The 16,659-nt window shown below is 37.2% G+C and overlaps 1 protein-coding gene across 1 annotated transcript in view; it reads right to left on the bottom strand.

The window, feature by feature from the left end:
* The window catches only part of shox (shox homeobox), a 63,041-nt gene extending 55,351 nt beyond the window's left edge, over positions 1 to 7,690 (bottom strand). Inside the window, exons 1-2 of the mRNA XM_073912212.1 lie at positions 7,523 to 7,690; positions 6,253 to 6,407 (exon numbers count right to left, since the gene is read on the bottom strand). The gene's annotated coding sequence lies outside the window, so the exon portion shown is untranslated. The remainder of the gene's footprint in view (positions 1 to 6,252; positions 6,408 to 7,522) is intronic.
* Positions 7,691 to 16,659: the final 8,969 nt, after the last annotated feature.

Raw genomic sequence — 16,659 nt, 5'->3', positions numbered from 1 at the left:
ACCCTTCCTAAATTTATTATAGTCGGCTTGTATTTTACAATATTGAAAAATACTGTAAAATGGCCCTGTCAATGTTTTCAAACAATTTGATGTACTAAAGTCACAAACGTGGCAATTTCAATTCTGTCACATCCATAATGGAGAGATTTTGAGAGAGATTAATGGAAGCTTTTTCCTCATAAATGCAAAAATGTCAAATAAAATTGAATCAATCATTTTTGTTATATAGAGAGCCGACTCTTATCCTAGTTAATTAGCACTATTTCTTTTGAGTTGTGCAGTTTAATTCAAAGAATTTCTACAAACTATGTTGTAGACTGTAAACTCGCTAACTTTTTGGTCACATACATATCGCATGTTTATGTTTACAGATTGATATTTCTCTGACACCATAACTCTGTGGTTAGTTTTTTAGGAAAATATAAACATAATGTTTCAATATAAACATAACACACTTTCTTTTTTTTCTTTTTTTTTATATTTATTTATTAAGTTTTGCATTTACAATTTAAAGCATTACATAACCCCTACACTACCACAACCACGCATTGAAAAAAAACATCTAAATAAAATATATATCATTCCAGAGTTTCTAAATTGACGGTGAGTGTACAATATTTGTTCAGTCTATGTTATCATTTAACATGAGAGGCTTGACAACATCTAATAGAAGGAATATACAATAGAGAGGATCATCTTAATACAAAAAAATAAATAACTAAACACATAAAAAACCTTCCAGATATATCAAAGTTTACAGTGAGGAAATACATTGTCATTTTTTTTAGTCAATATGTTATCATTTGACATGAAGAGTTTGGTAACATCCAAAGAGTATTAAATTGAAATAACATAGAATTTTTTTTTTTAAAGTACCATACTTTCTATATAAATTTATGTTCATTGTTTTTTACTACAAATGTCACATCCTGGAATAGCTGTAATATATTTTAGTCTTATTTTACAAATGTCACATAGGGGAACGACTGAGGAAAATACTTAATTTTCCAAAATGCTTAAGCTGTGTTGAAACTACAAATCAGCAAGACTCTTATCTTATCATTCCAATTTAAATCCAATTCATCTTCCTGTCTGATTCGATTCTAGTACATATAAACTGAAAGGGAGCCAAGTCTTTAATTTGTGATTTTGCGCATCCCTATTAGCGCAGGCAACTTAATATAGAACTTCTGACTCATTTGAAGTGCAAAACATCTTAAAGGTTGACAGATGGGAAATTCGGCTTTGTGTATAATGGCCCACCTGTCTGTCATAACCGCAGTGGGAAAAACGAGGCAACAAACAGTGTAGGGAAACCATGAAACAGCTACATTCACATAACAGCCATGTTAATTAATAGGCCCATTGTAGGTGCTGGATAAACAGGAAAAGGTTTGTATCGGGCAATGGGTAGCTACAATGCGTTCATGTAATTGTGGTGCTTCAGTGCAATGTGTGTGAAAGATATGCCCTCTCCGTAGCTCTGTTGCTCTGTTCTGCTGTGCGCACTTGTACCCGTGTTCTGATGTGATGAAAATTCATGATGCGTGCATGTTAACTACATTACAGAGTCTCCAGAGTTCCTTGACATGAATAAAAAAGGGCCTCATCTTGATGCCTAATTATTTTTGGACTTGACAGCCTTGTAGCGGCCAACGCGTTGTAGGTCACAATGGTTTCATTGGTTTCCTGAAAAGATGCGCAGCGGTAAGCAAACCCATAATTGCCACCCATAATGAGGACATTCCTGGTACACGATGGCCTATAGAACCTCTAGTGTACTCTTGCCTTGGTGTTTTTCTAAATTCCAAACATTTCTGTGTTGCTTTGAGACGATCAAACCCCAACTGTTGTTTGTTGGACGTATCAAAGAGCCATAAAGCCAAAGTGTATATATACGGAGTTACCGGGGAAAAAAATCCCATCGGTTTTGATTATCTCTCTCAGAGCAACTGATCTCTAAGCTTTATGATAATACTGTATAAAAATAATCCTGCCGCAGCATCTTCTGAATAGAAGTACACACTATTAACTGATTCGGCACAGCACGGATTCCTGATGAAAATAGCTTCTACTGGTGTATGCAGTGGTTTTAATTCTGAATGTGTTTTTTTACAGAGGCAGAATGCAGAGTGAAGACTATGACGGACGCCTGTGGGCATTCAATCACAGTGGATGAGGTTTCCCAGCACAGCCAGCTCAGCAAGGCCCATGTCAGTCACATGGCTAATGACCGTTTCAGTGACGGCTTCCTATCAACGTAATAAGAAGCACCTGTTAGCGGGGGAGCCCAAACTTCGAGAAGGGTGTAATCAACCCCGGGGGACTGATTGAATCCTTCCTTCTGACGGTGGAGATGCGCTTCAGTGCAATGCTGCATCCACCCAGGGCCACTGGAAAAAGATCTCCCCGGATTACTCGAGGACGGGCGCACCGGATGAGCCTTATTGCTTTGTGATTGTTCTACATTAACCCTCTGATGGTTCAAGAAGGCATTATTAAAGGTTTCCAGAGAGAAGAATTGCCGTTCTAATCATCTCTCTTTGAGCATGACGACTGTAAACGTGACGCAAGGGTAGCGTGCGGAAGTCTCGGCGGAAAACCTGGGATGGCTCCTGGTCGATTAAGGCCATTGTGTAATTTCATGTCTTCCTAAGTACAATGAGCAGCGAGATTAAGTTCAATTTGGACTTGCACTTGGATTTCCCCACCTCCGTCAAGGCCCGAGCCCCCGCCATGTCAGCCCGGGCCCACTGGGAAATCAGAGATCTCCAGACAGGTCACCGCTGGCCCATGTATATATTCATGGGCTTAATCTCGCATCATTTCGATGGTGTGAGGAAAAGAAATGCATTCCATTTACAATCTCTCCATTCGACTCATACAGTAGACACAGGGGAGGCATCCATATGTGTGTCTAACATGCTAAGGATTCATTCGGTTAGTGCAAAACGGTTTGGGAGGCAGAATCCAGTTCGTGAAATTCAGCCTGTATGCTTTAACTCAGAGCGGAGCCTCAGTGGGAGCCTGCTGGTTGGAGTGGAAGGCTTCAAGTTGTCTCCGGCAGATGCTGAGTGTGTATTAAACAGATTAATTATTAAAACATGCTTGACAGATGAAAAGTGGGACCTCGGGCTAAAGAGAGAATGTTTATTCTTCTGCCATATACTGTAGTCATTTGGCTCGCACTCACAAGTTATTGGGCACCTTGTTGAGGATTTGAGGGCTTGGTGTCATATGTGTGACGCACAAACTGTTTGGGGCTGTCCAGACTGGTACAGCTCTGATAGAAAATACGAGGCCCTTATAGGTGTGATTTACTGATTCAAAGAGTCTGTCTGTGGGTATTGTGTTTTGACATGGTGACATCATATTATAGTGCTCTCTAAAGCAACATATAGATTTTTCTAAATTATCAGCACTATATATCACTCTTAATAATTTACATTTATGATTTTAGTAGATGCTTTTAAATGACTGCAATGTTTTTATTTACATCATTACATTTGAATATTTGTATCACATTGATATCTTTGGCTTTGCTAGCATAATGCTATACTGTTTAGCAGTGTTGGGTTTCTTAAAGTTACTTTAAAAAAGTAATTGATTACTAATTACTGATTACTACTGGAAAATTGTAATCTGATTACATTATTAATTACTTAATGTAAAAAGTAATCAGATTACAAACTACTTTACTTTGAAGTTACTTTTAAAACATATAAAATATACCCATGAAAGTGCAAAATAAACAGCAGCTCTTTCAGTAATTTAATGTTTACTGAAAAAAATTACAATCGGTTAATCACAGCAGCCTGACATATTCAAAAGACTTGTCCAAAACTTAAAATTCTCACATCATACTTGTTCCAAACCTGTTTGTCTTGTTTTAACAAAAAAGAAAAAAGCTGGATAGCTGTAACTACTGACATCCATGACAAGGCACCGCACTTTTTGGGTGTTCTGTGTTTGTCTGAAGCAATTAGTCTACCTAAATGTGTCTGGGTGCGCCTGGGAAATGCTCAATAGACAGACATGTAAACGGTCCCATAAGCAACTATGCTTCTCATCACATTCAGAAGATACACTCCCGATCCTGCACAAAAAAACTTCAATTTAGCCTGTTTAAACTGAGTTGGGCTGCCGTGTTTTAGCGCGCCAGATTTCTCCTTGGTGATGAGAATTGTCGTAGACTGCTTTTTATTCAAGTGTTTGAACAAGTTGATGAGTTGAGCAGTCGAAAGTTCTTTAGAGCCTGGACATAGACTGCATTTCACAGCAATATTTTTTTTACGCACAATGAAAGCAAAGTAACATCTGTATTTCCACTTGAAGAAGCAGCCACTCTCGACAGCAACCATTTCAGCTGGAGTTGTCCAGACATTTTTTAAAGTGCATGCTAATTAACTCACATTGCAGCAGAAAACAGGATTTAAAAGAAGCATTTTTTCTTCCAAAAACTATATTTGTAACGTAAGTAACGCAATTACACTGACTTTAGTAACTGCAATCAAATTACACAAATTTAAAATGTAGTTCATTACATTACTGCGTTCCATAAAAATGTAATTAGAATACAGTAACGCTTTACTGTGAAACGCGTTACACTCAACTCTGCTGTTTAGGCTCAAAGAAAGTTGTAGAATGTGACAAAGTCTAAAGTTTTTTACACAATGTTAATCTATAACAATATATTTCTACTCCAAATTTGTGTATAAAGTGTTTGAAATATTTTCCTTCTGTAAACTGATTAAATTGTTAGTAGTATTAGTAGAGATAAATGCTAAGCGCTTTAGCATTGCGTTCTAAAACATAATATTTTAAGGGAACTACCTGAAATAGTTTGAAGAAAACTGATAAGACATGCTGTCACATTTCATCAGCCAAAAAGCTGATTTCAATCAGCCATTCAAGTATGAATTCAATATTAATGACATGTTGTTAAATGTAATTACATGAGTTCAACACTCCATAATGTAGCTGGTGTTCAAATGTATATGTATCATATATGCACTGGTATCCGTGTATTATGGCACCCATATTAAGACAATATGGATATTGATAGATATTTACCAACAATACAGCACTAAAGCATTTCTCAAAATATTGATTGTGTTCAAGATATTAAAGAAAGTTTTCAATTGCTATGAAGAACAGTAAAAGAAGAAGACATTTTGGACAATTTATCCCTTTTAACTGGTGTAGAAATCAGATTTTTTCCTTTTTCAGCATACATCTACTGCACTACTGCAGAAAAAGAAAGTGGAACCGGAGGGAGAACATCCTCTTTTGTCTGTCTTCATGATAAATTTTGCATGCATATTAACCAGCAGGGATGGCTGCCAACATGCTAAACAGTGGTGATTGCAATTTCTGTTTTATAGAAAAAAAGTGAGTAGATGTGTTGCAAGTGGCTCTCTCTGTTGTGTTTCAAGGCCAAACAGAGCTGCATCTGGCAGTGGGTCTGAATGCCACCTGCTCCAACAAGTCCCTGAGCTTTCCTCCAAAACATGTGACCATGCAAATTGGGAACAAATTATTCTGTCCGAGAATGGAGCGTTTGCTGCAGCAAAAACGATCAAGAAAGGGCCCTTCTCCCATTAGACAGCGAAGACATGTGGTGGCAGCCACCGGTTACCTGGCCTCCCTGTTGACAGGGCTGTTGCTGATGGCCCCCAGCCCCCCTGGACCCTGGGGAATGGGCCTCAGATGCAGATGATCACTATTAGGAACCGGACAGCCCTCCCCTCAGAGCGATTAGCATTCCCCTGGCGTGACCTACAGGTGTAGCCCAGATTAAGTGAATAAATTCATCGCCCTGAGGATCACTGGGCCTGACCCCTGCTGCTGGCGCCTGAATTAGAATGTGTTTGGAGCTGGCGGGTACGGCCATGATTGCAAGCTAAACATGGACGGCGGCGAAAGAGGGGGAAGGAATGATGCTGATGGCTAAGGTTTATTTGCAAAACAAACTAACTGTTTCGTTAGATTTTTCAGCCGTCCGAGGAAGAATTGACTACATCTTTTATTTTGCCAGTGCATTTGAGCTTTGTAGAGAAGGGGGGTTCGAGTAATTCAGGCTCATGTTTTGTTTCCTGTAATTTAATCTGAAACTAGCTTGTTTTTCTTTCCCCATCGGACTTGCCTGTTCTGTTGACATTTTTCCTGTTATTTGTATACTGCAAAGTGGTCCATTTTTCCCCCATCAAAACCGCTTTTCTCAGTATGTGTCAGGATGTCTTTTGAATTTACCTTCAGCTCCTGACAGACTTTAGAACGGGGCGCGTGTACACAGACGAGGGGAAGATTCCTTTGTGCCCTGAGCATTTTCGTGAAGGCAGAGCCTGGCTCAAAGGCTGTCAGCACAAACACTGCTGGTTTGCTCTCAGTTGCACTCCCTGTAAAGACTGAGCAGTTGAAACGCACATGGGTTAACACCATGCTCATTATGTACTTTTTCATCTCAGTGTTGATCTTATTCAGAGAAAAATAGCCAAGAAAAAGAAACCAGAAGCAATCACAGTTTTCCCAAAACAGTGGTGTGATATGGGGCTATCGCAATACATTTCATGGTTTTCAATTTCAACACTGCACACTAAACCTAAAATAAATAAATAAATATCTATCTGTCTTCAAATAGCATTCGGGTATTAAAAATACTATTCTTTGTTTAGTTTTTGTCAGTAAAATCAAAAGCAATTTGTACAAAAAAAAACACACAAAAACAATCTGTAATCATTGAAAATGGATGTCAATGGTTACAGGTTTTTTGATTACCTTTTTTAGTATTCAACAGAAGAAAACGATATTGAATGATTTACAACCACTTGAAGGAGAGTAAATAGCTTAGTGAGTACCTACAGTATATTTCCTTTTTTGGGTGAACTGTTCTGGGTGAATGTAATACTCTTAAATCAAAACAATATTTGATACTTGATTGCTTGTAATCTTTAAAATGATACTTGGAACATGAAACCAGTAGGTGGCAGAAAGCCACTGTGTTTGGCACTGATTTTGATTCATTCGTTAAGTTGATTCATTCAAAATGGCCGATTCAATCAGAAATGAATCATTCATTGCATCATGAACTCACTCGATTCGAATACGCTGATTCATTCATCCATCAATAAAACCCCGTCAAATCTACATGGAACTCAGCTGTTGATTGAACTTTTATTCACGAGGAGCAGCCAGTAGACAGCTGTATGAAAACCTTTTAGTATTTTCAAAAGCTAGCATATAACAGTTATGAAGCGGTGGTGTGGAGTGTATTCTTTCAGTTCATTTGTCTAGTTGTGTCTCCCTAACGAATATGAATATGAACAGTGACTAAATTACTCGAGAAAATTAATTTTTACAGCGAGATATTGTTGACGTTAGCCGTACGGACGTCGAGTAATGTAACGTTCAATTTAGCAAGCCCTTAAAGTATAAAGATTTTACTTCACAAATCGTGTTGCAACAGCCTAACGTTACATGTTCCAAGGTAAGTACCAAGTAGTGATGTAGAAACCTAACCTACCTTTTTGATGTAAGATCTATAAACTTAATCCTGTTTCATGCCACAAAACGGAAGATAATGTTACTGTAAACGTCTAAGTTACTTTTGCCCTGTCAAATGACGATGATGAAATCGACAGCTCTAGTCTGGCGTAATCTCTAAGGCAAGCCCAGTTGGGGGACTCATGTTAATGATTTTTTGAATTAGTAAATATAAAAATACTATATCGCTGAAAATGTAAATCTTCTACTAAAATAACATTTCCGAATTAGATAGATAGATAGATAGATAGATAGATAGATAGAGAGATAGATAGATAGATAGATAGATAGATAGATAGATAGATAGATAGATAGATAGATAGATAGATAGATAGATAGATAGATTATCTATCATAGATAGATAGATAGATAGATAGATAGATAGATAGATAGATAGATAGATTTACCTTTTTATTTACTCAGAATTAACAACAATTCATAAACAATTATTATTAAAGATCAAAAATTTCTTATGGTTTCCAAAAAAAAAAAAAATCTGCACTGATTATAATTAATGCATAATATCAGCATATAAGAATGATTTATGAAGAATCATGTGCCACTGAAGACTGAAGTGTGATTGCTAAATAATCAGTGTTACCAGGGCAGGAATAATTTACATTTTAAAAACATATTAGAATAGAAATAAATTATTGAAGCATTAATACAGAACTAATGCATTTTCGAGTGAATTGAATGGGGCCTTAAACACTGACTGTTTGAAAACATTTTAAAGCATCTTACTGACCCCAAACTGATAGCATACACTAACTTTCTCTTGCTCTCTAATATTAGACAATTCACATGTTGGCTTCCAACAGGCAGTGTTTCTGTAATAGAGACCAGAACCAAACTTAACTATTTACTTGGCCAGAATTTTCATAGCAATTTGCCAGGGCATACTTTTATTTCTGCGGTCTGTTGAATGCTGTCACTATCAATTACAGTATCCCTGTATTCATTACACCAATAACGAACCCCTTTATATAATCTTTTTCCTGCAGTGATTCATCCTCTTACATGGACAAAGTGATTGTTAGTGGAAAAATTGTATTAGAAACCATTTGTTCCAAGTCCAGAGTTGCTGTAAGGGTTGTTTGATGGAACCGAACGTGGAGAAGAGACACTTAACACAGCAGATATCACAGTGAGTATGACATACATGTGAAAGAAGAGACGAATGATACTTTTTTGTAAGTTTACTTTTTCATAATAGCAGACTCTTCCTTCTCTTTTCCATGACAGTGATATCCCTCTGCGTCTAAAAGACATCAAACCACTAACTATCTCTGGCACCCCATAGACAGGCTATATTGACTGTTGCTGGTTTTAACTGGTGAGTTGATATCTGTGAACTCTATGCAGAGCAGATGAAGTGAAGGAAGAGGGATCTTTTAAACCACAGCTATGCTCTCTTTGTGTTGCATCACATGTACATGCATATTTTGGTTGAGGCACTCAGTGAGAGAAGCTGTAAATGAGGGTTAACTGCTGAGTTCACCTCATCTCCTCTGCACTTTCTCTGGACACCACATGGTGACCACAGTTTCAAACTGTGTTGTGTAGTTGATGAAAGGAAGTGGTTTAATTTTTAGGTTATGTTTTCCCTGTACTGTCATATTTTATCATTCAAAAGCAAGGCGGATACCAATGGCCTAAAGGGTTGGGCAAAGATTAGAACTAAAGTTGGCTTAGTTGGCTGAGTTGGCTTTACTATTAAATGTACTTATCATGAGGTGGCGTGATAGTGATAGCACACTGTAAAAATCAAGTCAACTACAGTACTTGGGTTAATAGTTGAGTCAACTAAAAAAAGCTGTGCAGCATGTTGCCTTACAGTTTTAGGTTGAGTTAATGTGTTCTACAGTGTGCTATCACTCTCCAAGTGCAATAAACAAATTTAAATTACACTTGCCCTAAAATTTTAAGTTGAATCAACTTTTAATTTTTTACAGTGCATAATGTCAACTTCCACATCAAAAAACCATATGGGGCATAGGACGTGTGTTTGGATATAAATCAGTTTTTTGACCACACTTTGTTAATATTGTTCATTTATTTGTTTTCCGGAAATTAAAACTAAATTTAGAATTAGTTTTGAAACAAATCTTTGCACTTAACAAACAAAATTAAATATTTAGCCTTATAGATGTCTTTTGTGGAGTGCCGACAACACTGTTTCCTTATTCATGAAAGAAAGATAGAGAAAGTAAAGAGTCTGAATGGAGGAAGCTCGTTCTTTATCCTCGATCTGCAGATGTTCTGTTAAATTATTTTCTAACTAGTGAAGCATTTAGTTTTTCCACTTACAAGTTCGCCATGTAAATAGCAAATGTGCCATGGCACGACACAACTGACTCTTAAATGAAATAAGAGACGAGACTCTGATTGGTTTATTCTCAAAACACACCCATAACTCATTTAGAGAATAAGCACAACCATGCGCTGCAGCACAAACCGTATTTTTTCATCTTAAAAATAGCAAAAGTGCATTTGGACTCACCCTTAATGCTTTTGCGCCATGCGCTTTAGACTTTGCACCTAGATCGTTAAAATAGAGCCCTTAAATTCTTCCATATACTCAAATTTGAATGCCAATTTTGTATCATATTTCCTATCTAATATTGAGTGCAAATTCTGGAGCTGATGGTCTTTCTGAATTCTTAACGGTGCACAACCCTTATGGCCTGAAATTTGCATTCTATTAGCATTCTTATTTTTTTGAAAGGTTTTCTTATGATAAATTACTGAGCGAGCTTTCAATTCAAAGCCAGAATCTCCCAGTTTGCTAGAGTCAGCCAAATCGCTTTACATACTCTTATTATTAATTACACTGAGCTTTCGCAATGAGACATTTAAAGTCTCATTTAACCCATATCATTCTACATTAGCCTGTATTAAAGCACCCTCTTATTCCCTGTTGATTTTGGGGCTTCGAACAGTAAATTTTGGGTCTCAGACTCGTCTGGTTTGCCTCTTCATATGCAGTATTAATTAAGTAATGATATAGTGGCGTGCTGGAGATTATGTCACCAGAGGTGCATTAATTTCAATAGAACAGGGTGGATTAGGGCACACGAGGAACCGTTTGAGAGCTCAACTGGCCAAAGATGAACATAAGGCCCATTTGCATAAAGGTCAGACCATTTGTGTGTGGTTGCCCGTTCAGATCTCACCACAAATTTCTGAGTGCAACTCAAACTACTCTACAACAATGAAATAATATAAGTTGGTATATTAGAGAAGATAGAACATGATAGTGAGACTCATTCCAGTCCTTTATCTGTCTACTTCTCCAGCTCTTGTTGTTATCAAATGATACAGTTGCTCAAGCACAGCGTTTGAATCCTAAGGACCTTAGGGAGCGGATTTGTCTCTCGCAAACCCCCTTCTAACGGGGATTAAGGGGATTAGACACCAGAAAATGACCAAGCGCAAACTCCCCGAGCAGCCTGGGCCTTCCCAGCGCCCCCCGTCCAGGGATGGACCTGAGGCTGGTTTACAAAGTTGCTCTCAAAGGGCCTTCTTTCCATGACAAAGGCCCCAACAATTCACCGATCCGCCAGAATGGCAGACAATGAACTTGCTGCAGTCCACCCAGCTCATTTTCATCTGAACAAATGGCATTACACTTGGCAATGACATTGTTCTAAATACGAACATGGCGCTCCTCTTTCTTCGCGGAGCTCAAGGTGTCATATTAATTATTTAAATCTGCAGAAAATTTCCAGCTCTATTCCTCCAAGGCCTTACCCAGTGCCAGAAGGTCTGGAATCTGCATTAGTTTTGTTAATTAGAGCTGAAACAAGGCTTTGATCTCAATGAAAATCTGAAAAAAGGAAAACTTCCAGAATGAATTATTTTCTTTCTAACCTATTTTTCTGCAACGATTCTTTTTTTCCCCCAGTCTCACGCATGTTTATTCCTGCTGTGTCAAAGTTTGATTTAACTCCAGATAATGGCAGGCGTGAGGTCAAGTTTTTGTGCAGTTAACCAGCTTTATAAGGTCAACGATGCATGCAGTCACAATACTGCTCGCACTTCGATTCTGCTAATTGACTGCAATAATTATGGATTCATTATTTTATATTCTAATCTTACAATCAATATCTTTGAATTGAGTCCTTTATTGAGGTATTTTTCTCAATTGCCTTCAAACGCCAATGGCTTTTACAGGCTTCGTTTTCTCACCACTTCGTACTTTGTTGACTCTCCCTCAGCGAGGGTCAGTTTAATCAACGTGCTTGCCGAAATAAGTGTTTGTCCACTCAGACAGCGTGGCCAATTTGGTCCCGCTTTATCCACAGCTTAGATGGAGATCAAACTCCCTCATCTCCCGGTTTCCCCCTTCTGTCTTTCAAATCTGTCTGTTTATGTATACCCCCTCCCTCGGTGGCCCACGTAAAGATTTAACGATGGAAAGTGAAATAATTACACTGGAGCGCAGCTAGCCCATGGCACCGGGGCTTGATGTTGACCCTCCGAGCCCTGGAGTCAGCCCTCTCCCAAAGCTCACGCGAACAGGCGTCAATGAATACAAAGGATTGAGGGGATTAGCCCATAAGACATTTGGTAGGCATTGTTCTCTAGCCGTAAATGAGTTTCGCCAGTCGCATGCGGCACGGGCCAAAGTCGGGACATCTCAGTGAGGAATTCTTATAATTAACCCTCTCTCTCTCTCTCGCTGTCTCTGAGAGGGGGGGAAAATGACAGCTTTGGCCTCTGGATCCCGAATCTTGGACATTAGCAATTGAATAGAGAGCTTTCATACTGTATATCATTTTAATCTTTCATGTTTAGATCCACCAGATGGCTTATTATTAGCAGAGCTGAGGAGAAAGAGAGACAAATGGTCTTGTCTTTTTTAGGTAGAGATCAGCAGGAAAATGGCATTCATATAGGCTGAGCTTTGGATAATTGTATATGTGGCTGTTGAGAGCCGCATCCAACCTCTGCCTATAAATCATAAAACTATTAATAACAGACAGATGCAGGTCCAAAGAAATGATGTGCCGTTTGATAGGGAACAAGAAATATGGGCTGGAAATGGAAGATGTATTATCGCCACGTAATGTCATATATCTCGTCCCAGTTTGGTGAAACGTTACATAAAAAATGCCTTTACTTTTGCCTTTTACCATTCAAATCCATGTATTTGAATGTCATCAGTTGACAAAAGGTCACTCTTTTGTTCGCACAGTGTTTAATTTAAAAAGTTTTACTGCATTTATATTGTAGTATTTAAAAAAATATATATTTTCCTCACTAGTCAGTTTTATTTATATAGATTAGGCCATTTGTAATTTACAATTTCAATGCATTCAGGAGCATTTTATTGAATCTATTTATTGCAAGATACACTGGTGGATTCTATGAGCTCTGGATGACTTGGCCAGGTTTGATAATTGAATTTCTCTAAGATCTGGTAATGACATACTTTGGCAGACGTGTAATGGTGTGATGGTATTCAGGGTGGTGTGTCTGGGGGGGGGGGTCTCTCTTCTGTTTTATTTCATCTCTGTGCACTTTGCATTTGGCTGTCCTGCTCTCCACCTCTCTGTCGGCCCTCCAAAAGGAAACAATAAGGTTTAATCTCCTCCGCTGACAATGATGCATGGCGGGATGAAAAACACTTTTCAGGTGTTGTCATTAAAAAGCCATTTCTCCATAGCCCTGGTGAAAGAAACCCAAAGAAAGGCCCCAAAGTGTAATGCTTTAATACCCCTCAAGCTTTTCATTGGCATCTGCAGAGAACAAGCTGTCGGGATTGTCTTCTCTTTTTCAATTACCTGATCTTTTCAACTTTCTTCCAAATGAAAAACGCATCCACGGCGGAGCTCCGGTGCAAAATCCCTGTCCTTGTTTCCAACTGTTCTTGTTCTGTATGTGTGTGGTGTGGTGTGGGTTTCTTTAATCAATTTTTTATTGTTTATGAGCTGTTTAGCTAGTTGTTTTGAGCTGCTATAACAATTTTGTTTGAATTCCATGCCATGAAGCAGATTCGTTTTGAGAATAAACTTGCGCTAGGGTCCAAAATTCACACTTGTCAAACAAAGCAGGAACTTTATGAACAACAACATTATAGCAGTCTGTTTAAGCCTCATAATGTATTCAGGTGCACTTTAAAAAGAGATATGCAAAGAACCAAATTTTCCAAATGCTTAGTTCTCGCAACAGCCCTCAAAATACACTTTCCCTATACAGTACATAACACATTTTTTGTTAAATATTAGTATATTTATCTATCTAAGTCTTTTCATGAAACATCACATTTTAATCTGAAACTGAATGTAATTCACATAATGTATTTATTTTGTTGTAAAAAAAAAAAGTAATATTTATTGTGTTTTTCTGTTTTCTTAGAAATAAACATGTAGATTTTAGAAATTTCTGAGTAATCTTGTTATGCGTTTTTTTTGTATATTTAAATTTTATTAATATTTTCTAGGTATATATGTGTGTCTGTGGTCTGTGTGTGCGTGCGTGCGTGCGTGCGTGTGTGTGTGTGTCTGTGTCTGTGTGTGTGTGTGTATGTGTATGTGTAGATTTTGAGTGCATTATGAGGGTTAATCACATTAAACAAAATATACAGTAACAAATTTATCCTTTATGCTTTATTTTTTCTACTAATAGTTCTACAGAACAAACCATCGTCATACAATATCTTGCCTAATTACCCTAACCGGCCTAATTAACCTAGTTAAGCCTTTAAATGTCACTTTAAGCTGTATTAAAGTGTCTTGGAAAATTTCTAGTAACATTATTTACTGTCATCATGGCAAAGATAAAATAAATCAGTTATTAGAAATGAGTTATCAAAACTGTGATGTTTAGAAATGTGTTGAAAAAAAATCTGCTCTTTGTTAAACAGAAGTTGAGGGGAAAAAAATAAACAGGGGGGGCTAATAATTAAGGCGGGGTAATAATTCTGAGTTCAACTGTAAATATGATATATACCTTAAACCTTATATATATATATGTATATATATATATATATATATATATATATATATATATGTATATATATATATATATATATATATATATATATATATATATATATATATATATATATATATATATATATATATTAGGGGTGTCACGATTTAGATTTTTAATCAAAATCGATCGAAATTTATGCTCAATTTCGATTATCGAAAGCAGGAGACCCGTCGACAGAGTTTAAACCCCCTCTTTCAATTAAGTCGCCGGTGTGTAAGCATTTTGGATTTCCAGTGAGTAATGTTAACAACGTTCGTGTTGTCGACAAAAAAAAAAACACAGTTTTGCAAGCTCTGCTATGTACGTATTACATACGGTTCGTCCGATAGACAACACCGGCATCGCGATCCTCCGCCCGCCCCCATTGCAAATCCGCTCGCGAAAAGTACACACTCAGGCCCTGTATACACTGTCTTTGTTTTTAAATGGCATTTTAGAACGACAACGATTTGTCATCCACAGAGGCGTGTAGCGTTTCTGAGCAGCCCTCTTTCCTCTCTACCTCTGAAAATGTACATCACGTGACCACACAGACACAGATGCACACACAGCCATATGAGCTTGAGACAGCAGGTCCAGGCAGTCAGAGGACTGCTTTAATCTTTCACTCACTTGTACTTTGTCATTTACGCGAACACCTCAGATACTGTTGGCTGGTTCCTGTTGGTTGTGCGTCTTTTTTACCGACGGCATTATAACGACACAGATCACTGCCTATTCACGAGTCCCGCAGAAAAAAGTGATTGACAGGTGGTAATTATGTGTATCTTGCCTTTATTCATTTACTGTATGATTTGTTTATGGGTAAAACAAAGACTATGCAGGTCAGGTAGTTTAAACGGTAGGCTACAAATAATTAATTGGTCATTAATTAATCGATTATTCATAATCGAAAATCAAATCGAATTGTGCCTTTAGAATCGAAAATGTAATCGAATCGAGGATTTGGAGGATCGTGACACCCTTAATATATATATATATATATATATATATATATATATATATATATATATATAAACACACACACAAATATACAAATAAATGTATGCACAAAATATGAATTTCATCTGTATTAGGTAGAGTTGTACACCTGACCCCAACTGTTGCCAGTTATAGTGCAGAAGATCAGGGGTGTTTTTCGGCCTTTCATCCGTACTGGGGCACAGATCCCTCATCCAAAAAGGGAGGGGTCAATATTTTAATAATGAAAAAAACTTTTTTAGATATAAATGGATTCAAATTATTTTTACTTACAGACTGTTTGGCAAGCTGCGCACACAATAAATATTTGTTGTTGTCAAGTGGTAGAGATTTTGGAAGTTTTTTTTTTTTTTTTCTTACATTGGTTTATAGATAAATATCCACCTTCTCTAACTCTCTTTTTCTGTCTTATACAATATCCCAATGCTATTTCAGTATGATCCAAAATGATCCAGTATGTCTGTGAACTGTCCAAACTAATTAAAAAAAATCAGTGAACAATGTGTGATTATTACACAAATTATTAATGCACCAGTATTGATTCTTAATAGCTATAGAAAATGTGTGTATTGAATGCTGGTATTATAAAAAATAAATAAGTAAAAAAAAGTTACTCAGGTCAGTTTACATCAATCCTAATTACACCAGAATTCATCAGAACTTTTTTATCGTCCCTGAATCAGCAACACTCTTTGTATTTGCAATAAGTTGTACATTTCAAAACAACTTTATTCACTTTTCTTTGACTTATTCACTTTTTATCAACGGTTGGCACAGCAGAATATTCACCAATTCAAATCTAATTGTCATTGGCAGTCAATAAATGTAAGGAAAAAGTGCAAAAAAAAAAAAGATCAGCCCATTACAACCATCCCTGGTCCTTTCTAAAGAGTTGAAGTCAAACTGAGTATGATAGTTTGAGTCTCGCTGATGTAAGAGACATGAATTGATTCAAATCAAAAGGATGCAAACCATATCCTGAAGAAAACATCATTGTTCACCTTGCCTGCACACATTTGCTTAATGATGTGCGATTCGGTTTATCAGAGTTGACTTTGGTCACTTTAATGTCTATTGGTATGGGCTGCACTTTTTCAAACCTACATGCCTATGTCATACTGAATTTTTGGAAAA

This window comes from Danio rerio, chromosome 9 (assembly GCF_049306965.1).
Source record: "Danio rerio strain Tuebingen ecotype United States chromosome 9, GRCz12tu, whole genome shotgun sequence".
In the NCBI taxonomy this organism is placed as follows: domain Eukaryota; kingdom Metazoa; phylum Chordata; class Actinopteri; order Cypriniformes; family Danionidae; genus Danio; species Danio rerio.
This window is presented reverse-complemented; position numbering and strand designations above follow the sequence as displayed.